This window comes from Rattus rattus, chromosome 1, assembly GCF_011064425.1.
Source record: "Rattus rattus isolate New Zealand chromosome 1, Rrattus_CSIRO_v1, whole genome shotgun sequence".
NCBI lineage: Eukaryota > Metazoa > Chordata > Mammalia > Rodentia > Muridae > Rattus > Rattus rattus.
Window position 1 is genome coordinate 155,842,797 of NC_046154.1, and position 4,767 is coordinate 155,847,563.

Genomic DNA, 4,767 nt, shown 5'->3' on the forward strand with positions numbered 1-4,767 from the left:
GCAAGTAAACTGTCTATGTGCCAAACTTTTTTTGGCCTGAACAATACTTCCATCATGAAATTGGTTGTGCTAAGGTCTGAGGGCCAGTTATGTTAGAAGAATAAAAACCAAGGTCTAAAGAAAGACAGGCCAGTTAGGCTTGGTTCTGAGAATGAATGTGAGTTCAATCTAGGCTATATAGTAAGTCTGAGGCCATCTCATGCTGAGAGTGGGAGAGAGAGCACACGCACATGTATGAGAGAGAGACTTGGAAGTTTTCAAATGTATGTCTGTGTACCATATGTGTGCTTGGTGCTCTCAGAGGCCAGAAAGGCACTCAGATCCCCATATGGTTGTAAGTATCCTCTGTGTGGATACTGGGACTTGAGCCCAGGTCTTCTGGAAAAGCAGCCAGTACTCCCAAACTGCTGAGCCTCCACACTAGCAATTTTTTGTTTAAGATTTATTTATTTATTATAATATATAAGTACACTGTCACCACTGTTACTGTCTTCAACTGCACCAGAAGAGGGCACCAGATTCTATTACAGATGGCTGTGAGGCACCATGTGGTTGCTGGGATTTGAACTCAAGACCTTTGGAAGAGCAGTCAGTGCTCTTCCACTGAGCCATCTCTCTAGCTCCCATTTTTTTTTTTTTTAATTTTAAGGCCCTGTCTTAGTAGTCCAAGCTGACCTGAATGTCAAGGATGACCTTAAACTCCTGTCCCTCCTATCTCTACCTCCCAAGGGCTTGGATTACAGGTATGTGTTACTATCCCCAGCAAGTTCCACAGATATCTGTTCAGAAGTTGAATTCGGGACTGAGGTCACAGCCTGCCTTTGTCAACAGTTCCATCCCTCTCTGCACATTCCCTTGGAACTGCAGATGTGTCAATGTGACTAAACTATTCCCTTCCTTTCCTGGGAAACTCTCTTTCTTGCTCTACATAACATTCGAAAACAACCTCAAGTCCTTCCTTCCTCTTCCCATCTTGCAGAGATTCAGTCTAGCTCTCTCCCTGGTTCACCTCCACTCCTGAGCCAGGCCTCAGCACATGACTTCAGCTCAACCCCTGCCTCAGAATCCTCAGGTTACTAAGAGCTATTTTGAGCAGTAGAGGGTGTGTGCTCCCCTTCTCCTCTTGGCCACATCCTAGCTTAGCCCATCATACCCAATAGCCAAGCAAGCACCCATGTGACCCTCAGCTATGTTCAGTTCCTATTTCCTCCCTCCCCTCCTTCTCCCCCCTTCCCTCCCCCTCCCCTCCCCCTCCTCCTCCTTCTCCTCAGATATAAAGTGCCAGTTCCCAATGCTGATTTCCTAAGCTTAGAAAACCAACCAACCAACCAACCAACCAACCAACCAACCAACCAACCAACGGTAACACAAACCACCTATACTTGTATGTAGGGAACTTCTTTTTCCCTTCAATTTGTAATGCTGTGGATCAAGCCCAAAACATGCTGGGCAAGCACTCTTTCATTAAAAACTTTACATTATTTACTTAGGTATTGGGTGTACACAGAAGCATTCGAATGCACATCTGTGTGCCGCGGCATCCATGTAGAGACTAAAGGACAGTGTGCAGAAGTAGTTCTGCTGTTCTGCTACATGGGTTTCGGGTATTAAACTTAGGTCACCCACACCATTTTAACATTTAGCTATACCTCATCCTCAGCCCTCTTTTCCTTTTGTCAAGATCTGTTTTATCTTTATTGTTTGTTTGTTTGTTTGTCTGTTTTTTCTAGATAAGGTTTCTCTGTGTAACCGTGGTTGTCCCAGAATTTACTTTGTTAACCATGGTGGCCTCGAGCTCACAGAAATCCTCCTGCCTCTGCTTCTTGAGTGCTGAGATTAAAGTCATATGCCACTAACACCCAGCTCTGTTTTATTTTTATTTATTTATTTTTAAAAGATGTATGTATGTATGTATGTATGTATGTATGTATGTATGTATATGAGTACACATGTGTCTGTCTTCAGACTCACCAGAAGAGGGCATCAGATCCCATTACAGATGGCTGTGAGTCACCATGTGGTTGCTGGGATTTGAACTAAGGACCTCTGGAAGAGCAGTCAGTGCTCTTCACCGCAGAGCCATCTCTCCAGCCCCTCTTTTTATTTATGTTTCTGTGTGTGTTTGAGGGAAGCTGGAGGAGGGTGCAGCACATGAGTGCTGGGGAAGAAGAGGGCATCAGATCCCTTGGAATTACAGGTGGTTTCAGTCACCCAGCGTGGTTACTGGGAGCCAACTCTGCTGGTGTGCATGAGCTGCTAGTGCTCTTGCTGGGTAAGCAGCCTTTCCAGCCCCTCAGCCCTCGTTTGATTTCTGAGACAGGGCCTCAGTAATTGCCCATACTGACCCTGAATACAGTATACAGCTCAGGCAGCACTTAAACTTGAGCTGCCCTGCCTCAGCCTCCTGGATGGCTGGGATGACAGGTATATATCTCCATAACGGGTCCCATGTGGTGGGGAAGGTTGAACATGAGCCTTCACACATGCTAGGCTTTAGATCCCTAGCCTCTTTTATATTTTATTTAAAAATAATTTTTAGGGTTGGGGATTTAGCTCAGTGGTAGAGCACTTGCCTAGGAAGCACAAGGCCCTGGGTTCGGTCCCCAGCTCCAAAAAAAAAGAACCAAAAAAATTTTTTTTAAAAAATACTTTTTATTTCTTCTGTATGAATGTTTCTGTACACGCATGTAAGACACCAAGTGTGTATAGTGCCTGGAGAGGTCAAAAGGTGTTAGATCTCCAAAAAGCCGGAGTTACAGACAGTTGTCAGCACCTACATTGGTGCTGGGAACCAAACTCTGGTTCTCTGTATAAATAGCAAGCACTTTTAACTGCTGAGTTATTTCTCCAGCCTCCCTCTCAAATTTATTATTATTATCATTAATTATTATTGGAGAGTATTTGCTCATTTTGTCTTATTTATTTATTTATTCTTACTTATAGACAGTGCTGTTTAGTTTTTACTGTTAACTTGACACAACCCTAAGAAATCTGTAAAGGGGAGCCTCAACTGAAGAATTGTCTAAGGTTGCCTACCCTAGGGAGGCAGAGGCAGGAGCATCTTTGGGGTTTACAGGCCAGCCTGTTTGTTTGTTTGTTTGTTTGTTTGTTTTAATATATCTTTTTAAGAGTACAGTGAAGCTATCTACAGACACACCAGAAGAGGGCACCGAATCCCATTACAGATGGTTGTGAGCCACCCTGTGGTTGCTGGGATTGGAACTCAGGACCTCTGGAAGAGCAGTCAGTGCTCTTAACCACTGAGCCATCGCTCCAGTCTGGACCAGCCTGGTTTTATGGTGAATTCCAGGACAGCAAGCTACATAGTGAGAACCTGTCTCAAAATAAATAAACAAACAAATAAATAAATAACAAATAAATAAAAATTAAAAAAATTGCCTTCACCTGTGAAAACTACCTTTATTATCTTACACGTATGGATGTTTTAGCCACCAAAATCTGTGGAATTGGGAGTTACAACCCGCTCTCAGTTGTTAAGTGGATGCTGGGGATTACACTTGGGCCCTTTGGAAGGGTGGTCAGTGCTCTTCAACTCCTGAACCACCTACCCAGCTCCAACACTTTCTGGTAGGCTAATTGAGGTAGGAGGGCCCAGCCCATTGTGGGTGGTACCATCCCTAGGTAGGTGGTCCGGATTTAGATTAAGAAATCTGGTTAAACGTGAGCAGGCAAAGCTGCACTCCTCCCTAGGCTCTGCTTCCACGTCTGAGTTTCTGCCCTAACTTTTCTCAAGGATGGACTGTGCCCTGGAAATGTAAGAAGAACTAAACCCTTTCCTTCTCTTCGTTTTTGGTCATCGTTATCATAGCAACGCAAAGGAAGATAGGATAGACTCGGGCTCACTACGTAGCCAGGACAGTTCTTGAACACACAATCCTCCTGCCTCAGCTTCCAGAGCGCGGGAATCTTATACATGATTCATGCCTGGCCCTACAGCATCTTTTAAAATTATACCCATTATCAATCTTCACTTTTCTTTTCTCCTCTGCCAATTGTCCCTGATTGGCTGCCTCTTTTGACCTCTCCAATGGATGAGGGGGAGGTCCTCTCTACCGCCTTTTTACGGGGGGGAAAAGCAGTTATTACCCTAACCTGGCAGGAGTAATTATGGAGTTGGGCTTACAGGCCTTCTCCAGCTGCCAAGTGTCCTGCTCTTCGCTGAGGTTTCCTGAAGCAGGGGTCTTTCTTGGGATTTCTCTGCAGCGTAGCAATCGTGCTATTTTCTTTCTACCCAGTGGAGACTGGTTCTGGGGCCGTGTGTAAACCTTGGGTCGCCACACTCCGAGTTACTACTCTCTCTGGGGTACTTCGGGAAGTGAGTGCGGCCGCAAGGCGTCCGCTCTGCCGGTGCATTGTGGCCTGGGTGAGCTCTAGCGGACCGACTGTTTTGGTCCTGAGCTCGGGAGTCACTGGGGGAGCGAGACCCGACTTCGAGCCATGGGCCTGCGGAGGATCCCTCGGGCCGCCCGGCTGCAGCGGAGGGCACAGCGTAGTTCGCTGGCAGAGCCGAGGAGCCCGCGCGCGGAGCAGGGCGAACCCCGGCCGCCCTGGCAGTCCTGGCGCGGGGCGAGGGCGCCGAGGCCTGGGCAGCCAGTGAGGACAGCGAGCACCCCGAGGCCCGGCCAAGGCTCGCCGCCAGGGAGCGCTGCGGGCTCCCGCTCGCCCGCCCCCCGGTAGGCGGGGCCGCCCTCTCCCCGCAGCCGCCGCCGCAGCCGCCGCCTGGGCCGCCCCGTGTCCCCGGTGGAG